At 41.9% G+C, this 22214-nt stretch overlaps 1 long non-coding RNA gene across 1 annotated transcript; it reads right to left on the bottom strand.

The window, feature by feature from the left end:
• Nucleotides 1–1177: 1177 nt before the first annotated feature.
• On the bottom strand, nucleotides 1178–7871 carry LOC118499137. The gene is made up of 2 exons (XR_004901655.1): nucleotides 7687–7871; nucleotides 1178–3455 (listed from the first exon to the last, which is right to left on the bottom strand). It is a non-coding gene; the product is annotated as an uncharacterized LOC118499137 (long non-coding RNA).
• Between the last annotated feature and the right edge of the window lie 14343 nt (nucleotides 7872–22214).

The following is a 22214-nucleotide window of genomic DNA, read 5'->3' on the forward strand; positions in this document are numbered from 1 at the left end:
GACTCCTGGCTGTCTGGATGAGCACACAAAGGAAAAGAAGAAGAAAAAGAAATGAAGCTGTTGAGAGAATTTAGGAAAGACATAATAAAGGCCAGTGGCTGTGGGGAAGGAGCAATAGTATGAGGTTGAATCAGCCCTTAGTTTATCGGATGAGGCATAAACAGAAGGGAACAATGAAGGATTACTTCCAACTTCCTGCCTTGGGAAACGGGGTGGGTGATGGCAGCATTCGCTGAGATAAGAGGCAGCAGGTTGGTGGAGATACATGACGTGTTGGCATTCATAGATTTTATCCTGCCTTTGTTCCATGGACGCAATACCATTCTTAATCTTTCTGAAGATTCTAAAGCACTTTGGTTTTCTCAGGCTCTTGCCTTCTGTAGAATTTGGAGTCTGCAGATTGAGAGCATTTCTGGGTTCATGCTGGGCAGTATGACTCCTTCATTGGCAGTGTCTCATTTTCATGTGTTCTCTGGTGTGGATCAGTGGTCCCCAACCTTTTTGGCATCAGGGACCCACTGACAGGAGTGGGGGTGCGGGACAGGAGGCGGAGCTCAGGTGGACTTCCCTCTCTGCCAGTTCCTAACGGGCCACTGACATGTACCGGTCTGTGGCCCTGGGATTGGGGACCCCTGGTGCAGATTATTTCCCTCTGATCATGGGTTACCCCTCCTCATTCATCTCTTGACTTCTTTGTTGGAATCTCTACTCCTCTCCATTCTCATTACTGGGAGCAGTTGGTCATGCCCACACCTTTGTATTTCCTTACCCTGATTTTAATGGGGCTTTTGAAAAAAAAGGTAAATCGATATGCTCAATCTGCTGTACTAAATGAGAGGCTCCCGATTTTGATCTTTGATGTGATATATTTAAAGTAGCTATGGAATGTCTAGGCTGAGATGCATAGCAGGCAATTAGCTGTATGTACGGACATGGAATCAGGAGACAGATCTACATTACAGGTTAAGATCTGGAGTTACCGGTACCGAAATGATGGGTGGGGATGAGATTACCTAGGGAGAGCATACAGAATAAGAGACCAGGAATTAAGCCTGACGCCAGGGAGCATCTCTATTTCAGGTCATTGTTGGTAGGATCCAATAGTCCTCTAGCATTAGGGAGACTAATAATAACTCAGAAGTTTCCCTTTTTGGATAGAAAGGACTCAAATGGGCTCTTTGAGTTCAGGAAAGTTGCCTTTAATATACAGGGTGCGGTAAATGTAAGTTTACAGGGTTTTTTGGTATGGAAAATAATACAGTGATTCATAAATAAAAATAAACCTTGTGTTTCGTGTACTCACGACTGTAACCCTAGTGTTGCTCCACCTGCATAATAAAGCTGTGAAAGCAGTGGTAAAATGATTAGGTGTAACGACGATGAGCAGAGTAGGGATAGGAGTTCCGAAGATGAGATAATTAAGGGTGTCATTATTTCCAGGTGATGCTATCTGCTTTTTTTTTTTTTTTTGGTTCTGAGCCCATTTTTATGCGGAATGCTGGCTCTCATAATCTGCTCTCCTATTTTCTACACTGAGCATGTGGCTCTGATTCAAGGACCATTGTTCGGTGAGATGTGTTCTGATAGTCTCCACACATTCAGTAAATATTATTGAGGCCCTGAAATGTGCCAGACTCTGGGTGAGGTGCCAGGGACATGAAAATATATAAGATAACATTCTTGCAAAAACCCATATATATGCACCAACGCCCCCCCCCACCCCCACGCTCAACTCAGGGGTGCTCCCTGTCATTTTATTAGCAAAGTTCTTGTCATTGGCTTTCAGGGAGTTTGGCTAACCCTCATTCTGACAAGTAAATATGAAGGTCTTGTTTTGCTGCCCAGTGTGGCCACTTTGTGCTCCTTGTTAGGCAAAGATGAGGATTTTTTTTTGGACACTGTCTTAAGAGTGATAGTACTCACCCTACCCCAATACAGCACAGTGCCTGGGGCATAGTGAACTACACATTAGATTATTTAGTCTTTTTATTTCTATTACTTCAAATTATTATTATTAAGTAAGGATTCTAAAAAGGCACAAGTCACAGCACAATAGCATATTTTAAAGAAGACCGATGAAAGCAAAGCTTTTTTTAAAAGAGTAAATTTAAAATAATTACAGCTGGCCAACAAGTCATTGGTTAAAAAAAAAAACAGAGCTGATCAAATAACGACTGTCTATTGCCTTTCTTATAAATATCAACATCCAGACATAGGTGAATTATTTTAAACATGGAGTTTTAGCTGTTGTGTCTCTAATCTCAGGTTTAAAAAAAAAACATGGTTTTTTAAAGTCTCCAAAAGAGATAGGGAAATTTTAATTAAGTAAAGAATAAGGATGTGGGCTGCCACAGGGGTGAGTAGAGAATTAATCTAGTACAGTGTGTTATTATTGTTACTAAAACTAATTAAATTTGTAATTAACATGACAATAGTAGTGATGGGATAAGAAGTAGGGAACAGGACCACTTCAAATGATGGCTTTTTCTAGTTTAGGTGGATTTTCAAAATGTATTCATTCATTCAGTCATTCATTCATTCAATTGATCTTCTCACTCAACAAATACACCCAGCATGTGCCAGGCACTGTGCTAGGTGCTCAGAATGCACAGATGAGCTCAAGGCCTCTTCCTTCTTATGAAGATGGCCTCGACAGCTAAATGAGATCCCACCCGAGAAAGTCACAATGCAGACGGAATACGCAAGGTGAACTGGAGAGTGGCCTGGCAGCCTTATTTTACTCAGGTGATCTGGTGCTGCCACCTGCCGAGCACTTTGTTTTTCACAGCCATAGGCTGGGACAGAGAAACCAGAATTTCCTCGGTGGGCAAGGTTCCCATTTCCAGCTTTGCACGCAGGACCATGCACTTTTTCTTCACGAGTACACCTTTCCTCTTCCTCTCCCCCAGCACCACATGGCACCAACCCTAACTCCTCCAGAATTGCAAGCTCCTTTCTGGCAGGTGTGTTGAGTCACCTGTGCAGTGTGCCCAGGGCAATGGCCTCATTTCTCTCCCTCCCACAGAGTTTTGCCTGTGAGTCTCTGTTTAAAGGCTTTCGTCTTTGGTTTTCTTCCTGATTTTGGGAGGGTTAGAGTTTCTTGCCAGGACACTGTAGTGTGTGCCAGAGTAGCTTAACACGAGTAGGAAGAGGCCGAAGGCCTTTGCCGCAAATACTTCTGTACAGAGGAGCAGAGTCCTGAGTGGGGACAGCATGCTTACATCCTCTGGGTTGCTTCAGAATGCTGAGCAGAAGTCAGAGCTCAGGAGATTAAGCACTAAATAGGTCATTTGCTTTGCATCGTCAGTTCCTAAAGTGAGTCAAATGGCTTCAGGGAGGGTGTCATCTATGAAGAGGAGCCTGACATCACCAAGTCCACCGGTGATCGCGTGACTTCCTGCTTCATTTGGCCCTGCTTCTAGCCAAGGGCTTCCCGAGAATTGCTAATGTTTGGCCTGGAAAACATTAACCTACTTGGTTAGTAGACTACTTGGACACGAAATCATAGAAGCCATGATTATTCTGGAATTTAGTAGATAAGAATGATTGTTGAAATATTAAAATATTTTTAGATGCAATACTTTATGGTTTTTATTTTAATCCTAAATTAAATCATGAAGTGGAAATATACTAAGGCATGTATACATTTATTTCTATCTGGTGGTCTGGCCCCCCCAAGTTCTTCAGGAAACTAAGTTCATTCTTCTTGACTGCGGACCTTTAAAAACACATCCTCAGCTCAGTGCCCTGCGTTGAACCTCGAGGAAGGCCAGAGTGGACACAGCGTTAAATTAATTGCTGAATCTCTTTTCTGACACTACTCCTCGTTTCTTTTTCTTCCCTTGTTTAGTTTGACAAACCATCCCATCAACTCCTGTAGCTCTCTCTCTGCATTCTGATCTTTTCTCAGGCTCTGATTTGAATGCTTCTATCTTCCTCCTCTTTGCCAAAATTAGCAGCAGTACGGACCGCCCTCAACACAGCCTGTAACGTTCCATACCTACATTGTTCTTGGAGAGTGCAGCTCGGCCACCGTGCCCCATCTCTTCATCCCATTTCTGAGAAGAAAGGGATTTTTGTAAAAAAGTAGTGTGGAACTGTGCATGGACTCCGCATGCCCTTGATGCTCTAATAGACTAACGCTCCCCACAGTGAGTTATGATGTCCGGTGTGTCCTTGAGAACAAAGGAAGACACAGAGGAGGGGGAATGACGAAATGGGGAGGGGGCAGCAATGAGAAATTAGGCCAGAAACAAGGAGACCTGAGGATGTGAATGTGGGTAACATGGGAAAGAGGAGGATAGGAGATGGGGTGAAGAGGAAGGGTGAGATTGCGGGAAAGTAGAGCATGTCAGAGGTGAAGGGATATTATCAGAGAAAAAAGGAATCAGCACCCCCAGCTGAAAGTGACCCTTGAAAGATGAGGACTCAGAAACAGTCAAGGTCAAGTCCTAATTCTTCAGTATGTTCCATAATGTGAACAGTTGTTTTTAACTGCCCCTCCACCCACCCCCACCCCGTTTCACACGTCATCACTTGCAGGGAGGGGCAGAGTTAGACAGGCAGAAGGAAAGTGAAAATTTCATCCTTCAAAATCATTTTTTATGGATGCTTTTGAGAGTATCATTTGAAACATCGCTAAACTGACATCCATTTTTCTTTTCACATTTTTTATAAGTTTTTTAAAAAGATTTTATTTATTTATTTTTAGAGAGGGAAAGGTGGGAGAAAAAGAGAGAGAGAAACATCAATGTGCAGTTACTGGGGTCCATGGCCTGCAACCCAGGCATGTAACCTGACTGGGAATTGAACCTGCAACACTTTGGTTCGCAGCCCACGCTCAATCAACTGAGCTATGCCAGCCAGGGCTCTTTTTCACATTTTTATTTCTTAAAATACTATAACATTTGAACAGGTTCTTGGTTTCAAATCAAACATATTGAAATACATAAGCAAAAAAAGATAGTCTCTTCTTCTTCCAAAACCACCCATTAAAGAGCTCACGTTAACAGTTTGATGAGTCTTTTTATGTTTTCATCACATTTATAAAGACCCTCGTTTTCTTTTTTTTTTTTTTACAAAAAAAGGGATAATATATACACTCACACTGTAACTTACTTTTTCACTTAATAATATACATCAACATATTAATAGCTACATAATACTTCAAACAATGGACATACAGTTCTTTGTTCATCCCATTCTACTGACAGATATTAAAGAGAGTCAAGCAGCTTTGGCACCACAAATATTGTTAAAATAAAAATATTTACATACATCTCCTTGTATCCTGGCTCATTTAAAAGACAGGTTCTTAAAATTGAGATTGCTGGGTCAAAGGGTTTGTGCATTTTTAATTTTAGTAGCTATTGCCAGGTAACTCTCCCAAAAGATCTGGAAGTGCAAACTTTGTGTTGTCACAAGAGGATTTATATAAAGCTTAGTAATTTCTCTCTAACTGAACTCAGCTTAGCACACAAGCCTTTATTTTCACTTGTTTTCTGATAACTTAATTTACTCTCCACCTTTTACGAGGAACTCAAATGAACCACCCAGCACTACTGTTCTAGTTCTTTTGCTCCCTCGAGGCCTCTGAATTTGAGGGAGGCTTGTCTGACAAGGTGGCATTAGGGCCAAGCGTGTGAGTTTGGGTCGTGGATGTCTCTGTCTGTGCTGACCTGCATAACTCATTCCTTCTGGCCTTGAGCACTGCTCTCTGCTCCTGCTGAACGCTGCCATGGTCCCCTGTTGTCAAGGCAAAAAGCTGTACCTCCCGTGTCCTCATCCCAAAGGTGCACCTGGTGCGCTCGGCTAGTCCAGCGCCCCCTCGGGGAGCCTGGCAACTCCAGCTCCTTTCCCGGCACCAGGCTGGGGTGTAAGAGCTTCTGTAAGAACCTGAGGGTCTATGCCCAGCCTCAGCCCCAATCCTTGCGGATCATTGTCCTGCTCCAGTGCACTCAGGCTGCTGTCTGAGGTTTACGGTCCCTTAGGTTGTCCAGGAAGGCAGGCAATGGTTCTATTTGCTCTGGAATGCCACAAGCTTATCTAAGCTTATTCGACCTTTGCAAAGATTCAGCCTTGAAGGAGGGTACAGGAAGGAGCAGGAGGCCCCACAACTAAGACCTCAGCACAGCCCCCACGATCCTATGAGAATTAGTGTAGGGCAGACACACAAACTCTCACCACTACCAGTGTCCAAGGTAGACCTTTTCTCTCATACACTCTTAGCAGGTAGCTTTTATCTTTTTGGTTTCAAAATGACTTTCTGCATCTCCTGGCAGTTCATGCAGGAAGCAAGCAGGATTTGGAGAGTGCACCAGAGACTTACTTTCAGATCAACAAGAAATGGTGGAAATCAAAATTTGGCTTTTATCTCCTCCCTAGCGGAGTTAGGAGAGGGAGAAACATGTTGCAAATGATGGCTGAGTCCACCAAAATAGAGTACCAGCCATATAATATGGCACAGAATAGAGACAGAAAACGGACACTGTAAGAAATTAAAAGATGTGAAATCATCTGAAGATAATAAACCTCAGTAATAATCACAGCAGTTTATGAAAAGCTGTTGGGCAGTATCAAAAATTCTTTAACTTTTGACCTGTTAGGTTTTTATTCTGGGGCTCAGTCCTAAGGAAATAACTCAAAACAAAGACAAAAATGTATCGCCTGGGCTGTTTATCACAGTATCTGCATTTTTAACAAAATTGAATTCGACCTAAGTATTTGTCCAGGCCAGTTAGCTTCTTGAAGGCTGTGCGGCTGCCTCAGTTGATGGCCTGTGTTTTAGGAACACATAAACAGCAGAGAAAGAACAAACTAATCTCATCAGCCGCAGAGCTAAGGAATAGGACACACAGCCCCGAAAGACCACTAAAAAGCCTGGTGATAAGAGGCAGCCTTGTCAATCTAGTTATCTTGTCCCATAAAAGTGGACGTCTGCTGCCCTTTACAAAATGCTCTGCCATTAGAATGACTCAGCTTCTCCTGGTTTCTGCTGCTTCTGCTTCTCTTCTCTTTCCACTGCTGGCTCAGAGTTTCTCGAGCAACTGCTCGCTCTCTGCAACTCTCTCCACCTCATTGGTGTTTGCTTGCTTTTGCTTTTTGGTCTCCTGATATGTTCCTGATCATTAGCCACTCTTGATGCAGTGGCTGTGTGCAGCCAGCATAGGAAAGAGATTGAAATTAAACACGGACCACATCAAAGTGCTTACAACAGAGTTTCTGTCAGTATGAATGTTCTTGAAAGTACAGCTCAGATTTTAGGCTACTATCTTAAGGTCTTTTATCATTTTATTTCAAGTTTTTCTTGAAGAAGCAAGCCATGCTAATTAGAGACCACTTGGCAAATACAAAAAAATACCCAAGAGAATAAAATGACCCACAGTACACAATCCAAAAATCATCATTATTGATAGGTTGTCTTTCTTAGGGCCCCTTTTACGTGGAGCAGTTTTTTTTCCCCCTTTTCTCCACAGCATGAGGAGGGAAATTTCTGTTACTTGAGTAACCAAAGATTAGAGTATTTATGACCAAACATAAAAATGAACTAACTACATTCTCAGAGAAATGTTAAGGAAGTCATTCAAACTCTCTGGCGCATTATAGCTTCATCTGTAAAGTTTGGGAATCACAAATGAACTTCAATTTTCCTCACAACCTTAGCAAGTAACCTTGGTTCTTACCCACCAAGAAAAAAAACGTTTTCAGGCAATAAGATTCCAGCTTCCTGTTTCTAAGTCCACATATTCAGCTGCATCAGCCGAACCTCTCCCGCTCGCTGCACCTCTCTGTGGGTTCCACCAAAATAGATAAGTAAAGCAGGAATGGAAAAGCATGCAGTTGGAATGAAATCCAGCAAATCCTTGTAGGATTGCAAAAAGGCAGCAAACACAAGTTAGACCTTCAAACGCCAGCTAAATTCTAAGAGTGTGTGCCCACCACTGTTTTATGAAAATCATACCCTTGGAAACACTACCCACATTAAATAAAATATCATAATTGAAGAATGATTGCAGATAAATTATGTCTGTAAGCACATATTAATTGTGATTAAGCATCTTTGTCCTAAAACCCCCCAGCTGCATGTTATTAGGACAGAACTAGCTACTGAGTATATGAATTAACAAAGAAATGATTATGGTTGATTTGCTTGAACCTCTTTTTTATCTATTACCCAACTGCAGCTCTAAATTAAACAGATCTGAATGCTGTCTCATTTAGTACAGTCATTTGTAGCTCAAAGCAATATAACCATCCACCAAATTTTCTCAGTTGTAAATAGTGGAATTATTATTCTACTGATTTTGTGTGTGGGACCTTGTGCGATGTTTTGATTTAGATGAAAGGATCCAGCACTGGCTGGTGTGGCTCAGTGGATTGAGTGCCAGCCCGTGAGCTGAAAGGTCACCCATTCAATTCCCAGTCAGGGCACATGCCTGGGTTGCAGGCCAGGTCCCTTGTTGGGTGTGTGTGAGAGGCAACTGACCAATATATACTAACGCAACACATTGATGTTTCCCTCCCTCGCATTCTCCCTCCCTTCCCATTTCTCTAAAAAATAAGTAAATAAAATCTTTAACAAAACCCCACACAGCTCCACTTTTCCTTAAGTATACAGCAAAATCACAATCACTGAACCAGAATTTCAGAGTTGGAAAGAACATGGAAGAACCATTTACTGTCACTTCCTTGTTATACGAAGAAGAGAACTGTGCTCCAGACCCCTCCAGATTGGTTCAGTGACTTATCCAAATGCAGTGAACTACCCCCTTCAGTCAAAGAAGTGGGTCTGCTAAAGGAGAGTTGGGAAACCTGCTAGGATGATATAAACCCAATTGCCCCACATGGTGGGTGAGAGGAACACCATGTGGCAGTTTGATGAGGATGTACGCAGTTCTCTCCAGATAAAGAGACAGTGGAGGACACTCTCAAATGTACTGGATGAAGGAAAAAAGAGGGAGAGGCTCCAGCATCTGGCCTCAAAGATGGGATGGGCAAGAGCTCCTGAGCTGTACATACTGCCAAAGTCAAAAACGTGGAGAAACATCTGGAAAGCAGGTTATAACCACAGGGGCAGATTAACAATGAGAGAATCAGTTATGAAGTGAGGTCATGACTGCATGACATCACTCAGTTTTTAAAAAAAATTTTAATTAATTTTTTTATTTTTGACTTACCAGCATTTGAAACTTCTTACATTTGGGTATTTCTAATCACACAAATCATCGCCTCTAGAAGCTAAACATTCTAAGCATTCTTTACCAGCCCTGTGACAGTTAGGATGCAGATTCACGTCCCTGCTCTATTTGGTATTTTTTAAAGTATGACTCTTTATAAAAGATACATCAGCAAAATTCAGGGTTGAGAGTATAAATGGACGAGGGAGTTGCTTGTGCTTGCCCACGGTGTTATAATTCCTCATGTATGGCAAAGCTGTTCTCCAGTTCCCTGTGGACTGAGTGGGCCACGGCTTTCCTCACTCCATTGTGTGTGTGTGGGGGGGGCGGGGATTCCAAAATAATGCTGCCTGTCTCTCTCTGCCCCTGCACGGGCTCCTCTTCTAGAGATGGCCGTCTGTAGAGAGCGTGCATTCTCACTAGCTCTTGGCCATGCTCCGAACCTGTGGTCCAGGCTCAGTCTCTCTGAGTCTGGTTTGTTATTTTAGAAAGTTAATTCCTCTCATTCAATTCCAAGGAGCATTAGCAAGCCCACTCTAATGGCCCATATTTAATGTTCCTTCTCTAAATAGCTTCATCAGTATTAAATATGATGGTTTAGCCTCTATAAGCTTTACTCTTATCTATCTTAATTTGTTTTGAATTTGGACATGGAAAAGGTGTGCTGTGTGCTGTCCCACTAAAATCCCCAATACATTGTATTATTTGTAAGCATTTAAAGTTAGAACCTCACACAAAATGCCTTTTAGGCTTATGTTTTGCTACCCGGTAATGTGTTTCTCAGCTCAACCTGCAAGCGACAAAAGTTTTAAGCTCCAAAGACAGCCCCACCCTAAGTGTGCTCTAGCTTTGCTAAATGTGGTCAAGCACTAGTGACATCCTGGGGAGCTTGTCAGAAAAGCAGAGCCCCAGATCTATGGAACCAAAATCGGCATCTTAACAAGTCCCCTGGTCGATTTGAGTCTACATTAAAGTTTAAGAAGCATGGTGCTGTAGAACATTTTGTGTGAGTTCTTCCATGCAGACTATTCACAGACACTAATTCTTCAGTCACTTCAAACTCTGCATTGACTCCTTGGATAAACAACTGAGCAGTATTTGTAACATCTGTTGACTCATCAAGAGCCAAGGAAAACCACTCAAATCATTTGTCTGTTTTCTAATTGACTTTTGATGTTGCTCCCAATGTCCTTAACTCTGCCAGCAACTGTTAATAGTCTTGAAGAAATTTATTTTCTCTGGACACATTTCCTTGGCTATTGCAAACAAATACGATTTAATTAACTCACCACCAAGTGGCCGGCTTTTGTCACTTGGCTAACGAATCTGCCACTCAGAAACTTACTTTGATTGCAGTCTCATTATCGTGTTTAATTTTGTGACATAATTCTACCGTGATAAGAAATTCCATTATAAAGTTTTAATTTATTTTCTGATCATTGCTTTCCTGTGCATTGGAAGTGCTGTGATGAGGGCTTAGCTGGATAATGTCAGTGTACAGGGTATTCTTTTAGCAGAGCTCTAATGCCATACTAAACACAATGCCAACCAACACAAGAACAAAAAATCTTCACTCTACTGTGCCTTAAAAATGTGCCATTCAAAGCCATAGTTTATCAGCCTTGGAATAGACTATTGAGTTTTGCCTATGGATGGTCTAGCGGTAATGGGAAGAGGGGAAGCTAGCTTTTCCTCTTTGCTGGGGTTGTGATAAGATCAATAGTGGGAATAGAGGGAGATGCATGAGAGCAGAAACTGTGGTTTGGTTTCCTCTCTCCTAGCTTTGGCCCAGAGCTGAGAAGCAATAGCTTAGAGTGGTGTGACTAAGGACAGAGTGGCCTCTAGCCTCACATCATCAACTGCTTGCACATTTTCACCCTCCACATCCTTATTTACTCCTATTTGAGGATGCTGCCTGCCATGTTGCCTTGTGCTGAATTGAGAGGCAGCCATGCCAAAGCCAACTTGTTGATACAGAGTCAATATACAGAGGGAGGTCCTGAGGTTTTACCTTCCTGTACTGCCATACACCTCCATGCTGTATGGATCAGACTCAAGTAGAATCAACCAAGCCAAAAAAACATGGATCATGTGTTCACCAACCATAGATCTGAGCATCAGATCCCTGCAGGGTACCAGTGACCAGATGGACAGGGGTCAATGGCCCAGAGAAAAGCTGATGCCAGCCAGCTCATATCAAGAACTGTAATGAGACCAGGGACTCCTTGCTTCTCTCCCCAAAGCTATATTATGACTGATAATTTTCTATAGAGATTGTTTAAGTTACTAGAGTAAACTAAACTTTAAATCAGAATCTCACTTCCCCATTCCCACTGATCAGGGAGCAAGTACATGTGAAGGGAACCAGAATAGATAAAATCAAATTAAATTATTGTGTTTCCTCGAGAGGATCACTATGATTCAAGATGTGTGACTCTGTTAATGGACCGTCTTTAATAGGTTGATACTCACCCACAAGACTCTCTTTCTGATCCTTTAAAAAAGCTTCTTTAAAGTATATACTGTGTTCATGGATTGGAAGAGTTAACATCATTAAAATGTCCATACTACTCAAAACAAGCAATAGATTCAACACAATTCCTATTAAAATACCAATGGCATGTTTCACACATCTAAAACAAATAATTCAAAAATTTATATGGAACCAAAAAAAAAAAAAAGATCCTGAATAGCCTCATCAATCTTGAGAAAAAAAGAACAAAGCAGGAAGGATCACAATACCTGATATCAAACTATACAACATGATCACTGTAATCAAAACAGTTTGGTATTGCATAAGAACAGACACATAGATCAGTGGAACAGAATAGAGAGCACAGAAATAAACCCATGCTTCTATGATCAATTAATATTTGACAGAGGAGGCATGAGCATACAATGGAGTAAAAATAACCTCTTCAACAAATGGCGTTGGGAGAACTGGACTGGTACATGAAAAAAAAATGAAACTAGACCACCAACTTACACTATACACCAGGTTAAACTAAAAATGGATAAAAGATTTACATATAAGTCATGACACCATAAAAGTCCTAGAGGAGAACATAGGCAGTCAAATTTCAGATATCCCACACAGCAATATTTTTGCCAATATATCTCCTAGGCAAGGGAAGTAAAGGAAAAAATAAACAAATGTGTTACATCAAATTTAAAAGCTTCTGCACAGCTAAAGAAACCATAATCAAGATGAAAAGGGTACCTAAAATATGGGAGAACATATTTGGTAATGATAACATTAGACAAAGGTTTGATCTCCAAAATACATAAAGAACTCATCTGACACCACAAAGATAAACAATCTAATTAAAATATGAGCAAAGGACATGAATAGACACTTCTCCAAAGAGGACATATGGATGGTCAATAGACATATGGAAAGATGCTCAACATCACTAGCCATCAGAGAGATGCTAATTAAAACCACAATGAGATACCACCTCACACCAGTCAGAATGGCCATCATAATCAAATCAACAAACAAGTGCTGGCAAGGATGTGGAGAAAAGGGAACCCTAGTGCACTGTTGGTGGAAATGGAGACTGGTGTAACCACTGTGAAAAACAGTATGGAATTTCCTCAAAAAACTAAAAATGGAGCTGCCTTTTGACCCAGTGATTCCACTGCTGGGACTATACCCTAAAAATCCCAAAACACCAATTCAAATGAACTTATGTACCCCTATTTTCATAGCAGTGCTATGTATAATAACCAAGTGCTGGAAATAGCCTAAGTGCCTATCAGTAAATGAATCAATAAAAAAACTGTGATACCTTTACACAAAGGAATGCTATACAGCAGAAAGAAAGAAGAAACTCCTACATTCTGCAACAGCAATTGGTTGCAACTGGAGAATATTATGCTAAGTGAAATGAGCCAGTTTGTGAAAGACAAATACTATATGATCTCACATATAAGAGGAACCTAATCAACACAAATAAACTAATGAGCAAGATAGAACCACAGGCATGGAAACATGTAACAGACTGACAGTGACCAGAGGAGAGAGTGGAGGGGATGATGGTGGAAAGAAGGGGAAGGAACCCTTCTAGTTAAAGAACACATATGAATAACCCATGGGCATGGAAAATAGTGTGGGGACTGACTGTGGGGGCGGGGGTGGGCTGGGCAGAGGAGGGCAAAAGGGGAAATGTGGGACAACTGTAATAGAATTACAATAAAAATAAAAAAGCTTCCTTATTGTCCCCTTCCTACTACTCAGTAAAGCTTGTTGAGGTCCAGACTTTCCAAACATGCGAGGCCCTCTACTGAGCCTCCGTGGTGACTTACACTCTCAGTGTTACATACCCAGACTGTCCTGGCACCTTTGTCTATATAACGAGAACAAAGACACATAACTTCCCAGCAATTGCATTCACAGACATTTATCCAAGTGAACAAAAACTCACATTCATCCAAAAACATGTATGTAAATATTTATAGCAGTTTTATCCATAATCTCTAAATCCAGCAAGCAACCAAAATGTCCTTCAACAGGTGAATGGATAAACAAGTTGTGGTACATCCACAAATAGAATACTATTCAGCTATGAAAAACAATGAGCTATTGATTCACATAACGACACAGATTGATCTTCAAAGCATTTTGCTAAGTGAAGGAAGCCAGACCCAAAAGGCTAGCCCCAAAAGGCTACAAATGTATGATTCCATTTATATGACCCTCTAGAAAAGGCAACACTGTAAGGATGGAGAACAGATGCCAGGAGTTGGAGGAGAGGGCTGTGGTTGACGACAAAGAGGATTCATGGGGGAATTTTTAGAATAAAGAAGTGTTCTCTATTACTGGAATGGTGAAAAAAATACTTCTGCATTTGTCAAAATCCATAGAATTATGCATCACAAAGAGTGAACTTAATGTATTTAGTTAAAAAAACCCCACCAGGATATTGGGGGATTCCAGGATGACATGCAGACTTTGACAAGTGACTCTAACTGTATTATAAATGTATGACATAACACCATGAAGAGGATGGAGGAAATAGATCATTTCGTCCTGGCTGGTGTGGCTCAGTTGGTTGGAGCATGGTCCCATAAATGAAAGGTCAGGGCACGGGCCTGGGTTGCAGATTTGGCCCCTGGCCGGGATGCATAGAAGAGGCAACCTAATCTCATGTTGATGTTTCTTTACCTCTCTCTCCCTTTCTCTTCCCCCTTCCCCTCTCTCTAAAATCATTACGTCCTCTGGTGAGGATAAAAAAATAGAGGAAGAAGAAGATGAAGAAGATGACCGCAATGATTGGGAAACGACTGTCTGGACTCGGAATTGTAAGACTGAAGACTAAAGAAGCTGTCTGTAAATGCTGTACCCTCGTTGGTAAATTTGCTTCCCATGGGTTTACAAGTTAACAATTCTGAAACATGTAAAATAAATAATAATGGGCAGATAAGTAAATGTACGGTGGACAGTGGGGCCAGGTTTCTCACTGCTACAGGGAGAAGTGTAGGTAAGCAGAGGGGGAACGCTGGAAGGAAGCCTATGGTGCTAGATTAGAGTCTGGAACATTAGTATAAGCTCATATTTGACAAAAATATATTTAATAAAAATATAAAAATATTAAAGTTATAGATAAATACAGCATACATCAGTATGAACTCATAGTTAAATATATATTAAATATTAAATATGTATTTGTATGTGTGCTATATATTCATAGGTTAAATTTGAATGTACATTTTGATAAGTTAAATGAGTTCATACTGATATGACATATATGATATATATTTACACACATAGATATAAATATAATAGATGTTTATATAAACATGTTCATATATTTTTATATATTATTTTATATTATTTATATATTACTCATTATAGTAGATATAAAAACAATAAATGTATATCTATATGTAGTCTGTCCAGCAAAAGTCCAGCCGTTGTTAACATAATGAGAACAGTTTGTGTGACACTGATGTCACCTGGCAGCCAAGGAGAGTGGACTGGAATGTGCATGTGTGAGCAACGCTGACTTCACTGTACCAGTCAGTGGGGGCAGTAGACATCATTGAGTGAGCATGTGTACTGTGTGGCTATTGCATTCAAAATGACTGAGCTAGTAGAGCAATGAGTCTGTATCAAATTCTGCTTTAAATTTGAACATTACTCTACGGAAACTATTTGGATGACTCAGAAGGCCACAGGTAGAGGCAACTGGTGATTGGCTGCTTCATCATGACAACATGCCCACTCATGCATCACATCACATGCAGAGTTTTTTGGTGCAACATCAAATCACCCAGGTGACTCAGCCCCTCTATAGGCCAGATTTGGCACCCTGCGACTTTTGGCTTTTCCCAAAACTAAAACCACTTTTGAAAGGGAAGAGATTACAAACCATTGATGAGATTCAGGAAAATACAACAGGACAGCTGATGGTGTTTGGGAGAACTGTCAGGTCCCAAGGTGCCTGCATTGAAGAGGACTGAGGTATCATTGTTCTATGTACAATGTTTCTTGTATCTTGGATCTTCTTCAGTGAATGTCTCTTTTTCATAGTACATGGCAGGACAGCTTCTGGACAGACCTTGTGTATCTTACCTCTGTTCTGGAGAGGGCCTAGAAGCAGTGTCACCAACGACAGGATTGCCAGATAAAATACAGGGTGCCCGATTCAATTTGAATTCCAGATAAATGATGAGTGCAGGCAGATGAATCTGTAACCGAGTGAAACATCTTCGGAAGGGCACACATACAAGAAATCTGGAGCTGGGGGCAGGGCACTGAGGTGGAGGAAGGTTATTTTTCACTATGTATCCTTTTACCACCTGCAGGCATTTCCTCCTCACAAAGTAAATTGAACAAAAAATAAACAAGCAAAACTAGGTAGGTAACTTAGTAGACAAGAATATTTTCTAGGAATTGGGAAAAACGACTGTTTAATTTTTAAAAATTTCCCTGTTTAGGGAAACCACTGAAGCCTTGGACCATAGGTTTAGGAGCCCGAGAGCCCACCTTCCTCTGTGAGCAGGTCTTCTCTGCCGTCTGCAGACAGCCGGTGGTCCAAGGCGCTGTGACCTTTCCTTCCCGGAGCCCTTCTTCCTGGTGCAGGGGAAGGGAGACGGCTGCAGATGTGGGCGGGGAGGCGAAGAAGACACGCCCCCTGGGATAATGGGCATTTCTCACCCTAATCAGACTCCTCCCGAGTTAGAGAAGTGAGACTGTTATTCTCAGCTGTTGACACATGAAAATCCTTTAATTAAACACAGCTTGGCTATCTGTGCCAATCATCTCAAGCCAGTGACAAGGCAACAAGCTTCAAATAATGTAGAGGTTACTTATTTTTTTTTTTTGAAATCGAGGGAATAATTAACCTGTGCCATTCACGGTTACAGAATCTCACAGAGATCAGGTAGCTTATAAAAAATAAAAGCCAGCTTTCAGCCTTACTCTGGATGAGACTGGCCTCCGCAGGGACACAGCATGCCAGGAGGCCACTTCCCAGGTCTCTGGAGGCTTGTGGTAATTGTCTGAAAGGAATGTTGAGGACAAGGAATTTCCTCCCACTGAGCAAGCACAAAACAGAGTTGCCCAGAAACACTGCAGAGGACGTGGGAGGGGACCTACGGCCTGAAACAGGCTGCAGGGACCGTGCTGAGTCAAAGATATCATAAGAGAAAGGAAGCAAATATGCAACACAATCCTCTCTTTGGGTTCAGCCTTGCCAAATAAAAGGGCCTGCCAACTTGGTTAGCAGGCTGGGCTAACAGCGGACCTGCTTTCTCTGCTGACCTCAGAACTGAATAGGGCTGGGGAGTCATCGGGGAAATGCAGTCTATCAGCCCGACTCTCTCTGCTACCTCCAGGTCAGCAGACGTGGAGCATGGACCACGGACCAAGTTCTCCTTGGTGTAGGAACCTACCTCTTCCATGAGAGACTTCTGTTAGGAGGACAGTTCCTTCAGTTCGACGTGGAAGTTATAGGGCCAAGTAGAGTTCATAATTCCTTTACTTCTACCTCGTTTCCTGAACTGCAGGAAGTAACAAAAGAAGACACTGGCTTTATGAAGACCTGGGGGAAATTTTAGATACTATCCTCCACATTCGTGTTCCCTTTCTTTGCTCCCTTAAGTGATGGGAGAGCTTCCTGATGAAGCGCTCAGATCTAGCTGGCTTGGTAAGGATTGGCTGGGACGAGTCCTGCACTAGTTTGTGGGTAGGAAGAAAATCTCTTAAAGAAAACCCTCACCCCATGCAGCTCAGAGTATTCACGGTCTGCACTACCTCTTTAAAACAACAAAAACAAGATCAGGTCTTGGGTGCTGGGGTGAGAGTCAGCCTAAGAAGTCCCACAGACAGTTTTCTTCCTCTGGTTTGGGCGGGGAAGTACTAGTAGACCTTACAGATCCTTTAGCGATTGTATTGCTTTCCTTGCGTTGCTATTTGTCAGTGTTTTAAAACGATGTTTCCCTCATTCAGTGACTAGTCAGATTAAGTAGCATTGAGCTACTTTTGACAAGTGACTGCGTGTGTTACTGTGCAGTCCCCTACCAGATTCTTCTATGGTGGGTGACAAAAGAATAATTGTAAAAAGGGGGAAGACAAAGAGAACAGCCTAAGGATGGAGGAAATTGTTTCCTAGCTTCACAATTATTCATCTGTGGGGTTAATCTTCTGTGTTAAGTTTCAGGTAATGAATCCTCCTTTTCACCTCAGTGCATTAGGAAGAAACGGGGCTGGAGACGCTGGTTTGAATGCTGGCTTTGTAATTTGTATCATTAATACAAAACTCTGAACATCTCTAAGATTTCTTCATCACCTGTAAAATGGTATTAAAAATGGCCATTGACAAAAATGTTGTGAGAAATAAAGGAATTAAAATCCCTGCCAAATATTTTTTCATTGAACGTGTGTTGAATCTGAGTGACATTGCATGCAGTCTTGCCATCACTTAGCATTCTGAAGTATCTTCATTTGTTCTTCCCAAAGACAGAGCTTTTGGGGCTGTTAAAAGTTCACAGTGGAAGGAAATACCCCTCCACCCACTAGAGACAATGAATACCACGAGAGGCACTAATACCACTAGAGACACTGAAGCCAGTTTACCAAGAATTTTGAACTATTCAGCCGGAAAGGTCAGTGGTAAAAGAAAGGATTATTCAGGGGAACACATGGTATGTCACTTCTTCTGTACATGACTCACAAACACTTATTAAAGATTCAGTCATACTATAGTGAAGGAAACAACATTCTGCCACTCTGAAGTTGCTTTTGGGAATGTGAATTTTAAGCTGTTTATTAAGAAACAAAAGACTCCGAAAGATTCTTTGATCCTTTCCCCTTCCTTGCCCGAGAGAATGAGGCAGAGAAACGTGCTTCGTTCAGGAGAGTTTAGGATGCCCACCTTCGCCTAATTTGAATTAGGTATGGTAAATAGAGGGCTGCAGGCAGGTGCCTCTTAGCTAGGTACCCTCTGTGTCCCATTGTTTCTGAAGCACCTTGCAAGAATTTTCCTGCCATGTATGTTCCCCTCTTCCTCAACTACCTGCAAATTGCCCATTCTCACTGTTAAAATGTAATGTCCTGTTCCTTCTCTCCCTTCTCCTTTGCCCAGGAATGTCTCATATACCCAATGCTGCTTCATTGTTTTGGAGTATTCAGGAAATTGCCGTGCTTGTGAGAATTCCTCATGTGCATGTATTAAACTGTGATTTCCTCCTGTTAGTCCGCCTCCATTAATTTGATAATTAGCCCGCCAGAAGAATGTAGAAGGTGTGTGTGTGGGGGGGGGGGTAGTATAAATATTTTGTTAGCTCCACCATAGCTTTCAATACTTCTATCTTCAAGGTTTACAGAGTTGATTCGTTGGCATGCAAAAATGGCACAAAAAATAATAGGTTTTTCTATTTGCTTATATAGGTTGATAGTTTTTAAAAAATTCTCATCCATTTGATGAATCTCATAGAACTTTTACTTTCAAATTGAAAAAAATCAATTTTTTCAATGTGCTTTAATGCCTTTGACATTGTTACTGAGGCCCTAACGTTAGAGTCTGCCTGCTTGCATGCACTGGCCCAGAGCAATGCACGAGCAAGCTTTTGCAGTATAGAGAGAAAAATGGTTTAATATTGAATTGGCCAATCCGGAGATGGGGAGCTTAGGCTGTTAAGACTTGACTCCAGGATGGCGTGTAAGTCACAGAGCATATAGGGCAAGGTCACAAGACATTGTGTGTTGGGGGCTCTGGGTTGTGTTGGGAGCTGATTGGTCAGAGGTGAGGTAAGGGTAATGAATCATTTCTTCAGGTCCTGAGGGCAGTTCTGAGGTCTGCTGCCATGTCCCTCTGTCTGGTTTCATGGGAAAGTAGCCAGGGGGTTCCTCTGCCTTAGGGCCCAGGAGCTGAAACATAAGTTAGGTCAAGATGGAATCATTAGCCTGACAGAGGCCTGGGCCTGTGACCATTAGTCATGTCTGCTGCCTGGGGGTTCCCGATTATGGGGGGCAGGGTGAGGGGAGAAGGCTAGGTCTTTGAGGGGAGAGGTGATTTCTAGAGCTAAGATTTAAAGTCATAAGGACCCTTGGTTTCAACAAAAGAGACCGACATCCTCTTTCTGGCAAAACAATATTCATTTGAACGTATTTGACTAAAAACATATGGGACTCTAAATAAGTTTCACTTCAGATAATACAGAAAATCATACAGGATTTGCATACTTCAAGAGCCTTGGGGTTTAGTAAAGAAGAAAACAAAAGTTGTCTATGACTTGCACTTTGGCCTGACTTCCTCTGATCTCTAATTCTCTCCCCCAGATGTTAAAGACATAAGAACACTATTGTCAGGGGAACGACTTCTCTAGCTCTCTCTGTGTCAACCACAGGACCATCTCTCCACTGGCACTTCCTGGGCTTCCTGCTGCCACATGGCCTCTCCTGGCAGCCTAAGTAAGGACATGGGTTCATGGCTTCCATCTAGTGGCCATACAAATAATCTAAAAGTTATAGGTGAATTATATGACATTGAATTCACTGGTTGTCTTGACACATGGGGAAACCTAGACCTAAAGAAGTGAAGCAAAGAATTCTTGGCCCATCACTGGTTATGGTAGAGTGGGGGCTAGAACCTGACCTCCTGACTGTAGCTCGCTCTCTCGGCCACATTCTCTGTGTTCCCTCCTGTCCCTCCTCCCCCGATTTTACCCAGGTAGGCACGGTAGGATGCTGGAGTTTACTCTCCAGGAACTTACAGGTCTTGACATTCAATTCTAATGTGAAAAATAAACAGGAAATATAAAAATGGACATTTACAATGATTATAAATACAGCATAAAATTATACGCTTCCATTGTATGTATTGTAAGGTGATATGTGGGTCACTGGCCAGCAGTGATCACAGAACACTGCGGATGGCTCGTCAAAAAACTCGAGAAAAACATACACAGATACAACCAGGTCCTGTGGGGGAATAGGAACAGCAGGGCCACTCCTCATGTGGGGAGCGCTTGGCCACCCTCTCTCTCCTGGAGGGCGCCATGGCCACCCTCCCTGGTGGGGAGAGTGTGCTGTTCCCCCTCCGGAGAGGCTTTTTACTGGTTTCGTTTGCATATGAATTCAGGTAAAAGCTCATTACTCATTACAAGGAAGTAAGGATCAAACAATAGAAAACAAGGAACTCTGAGGGTCTATTTTGAGTCGGGGTCAAAGAGCTGTAAAACCTTGAGGAACAAATTAACTTCCTCCTTGGACCCTTCTCATTCAACTGAGAGCATTCTAAACAAAGAAGGTTTCACAGGATTTTACATATTCTTTCTTAGGCCTGATCACCCGGGGAATCCGCCCTTTTCAGCACAGAGCTGCACCACCCTGTCATTGTTTCAGGCTTAGGTGGAGCAAGGGAACTAAGGCAACCAAGAGATAAGGAGATTTTCTCCCAAGATGATGAGGACTCAGGCTCTGTGGAAGCCGAGGAGCGAGGGTCCATCACCCCCTTTTGCTGTAGCCTCCAAAGTTCTTCTTTTAGGGGCCTCCCATGTGATTGTGCCTGTCTTAGATCGTTCCCCCTTTGGGGAATCTTACCCGTCTTTGGCTAACCGACCAAGCTTTGGCGTTCAGTTATGAATGAAGCAGCAGAAACAGCGCTCCTGCCAGGGAGATAAGCTTTTGTCTCCTTGCTGGCTTATGGTTCCAAGGGCGTTCCTTTAGCCTTAGCCTAGGCGGGGGTTACAACTTCTGATACCAGGCAGGGTGGTTCCCAACAGTAAGGTTAGTATGATTTAACATTCAACAATAAGATTTTTTGAAGGACTGAAAGACAGCAGATTTCAGTGTAGGGAGACTTCCTGGAGGAGATGGAAATCCCTTCTCTTCTTGAATGTGAGGGAGAATAAGATAGAGCAAGTCTGTGGGGAGGGCATTCCGGGAACATGCAAGAGCATGACAAAAAAGTGTCCATATGATGAAGAGTTTGGTTGGATTCCCTAAGCAGATACCAGGAATTTTAAAGAAATGTTCTTATTATTTTAGCTTTTAATCGATTTTAAAAGTATACAGTATAAATTTGACAGTATGTTCATAACAGGAAAACCATTGCCACAATCCAGATAATAGTTATATCCATTAATCCCCAAATTTCCCTTATGCCCCTTTGTAATCTGAATTCTTCCCTATGGCCCCTCCCCACTCAGACACCCAGTGATCTGCCTTCTGTCACTACAGATGAGTTTGCATTTCTTAGAATATTAACACATTTAAAATGTTTTGTTTTAAAATACTCTCAAACTTAATTGAAAAATTGCTAGACTAACACAAGAATTTCCATACATTCTTCATCGAGATTCTCCAATTGTTAACATTTTACTGTTTTTATCCTCCTATCTTTTCATCTATATATGTATATGTATTATCATTATTATTTTTTCTGAACCAGTTGAGAGCAACGATGCCCCATTACATTTTATTACTTCAGTGCGATCTCCTTAAAACATGAACACACATAACCAGAGTGAAACCCTCAAGATCTGGACATGAATCTTGCTGTGATACTGCCATCTCATCCACACAATACA

Source organism: Phyllostomus discolor, chromosome 2, assembly GCF_004126475.2.
Source record: "Phyllostomus discolor isolate MPI-MPIP mPhyDis1 chromosome 2, mPhyDis1.pri.v3, whole genome shotgun sequence".
NCBI classification, from domain to species: domain Eukaryota; kingdom Metazoa; phylum Chordata; class Mammalia; order Chiroptera; family Phyllostomidae; genus Phyllostomus; species Phyllostomus discolor.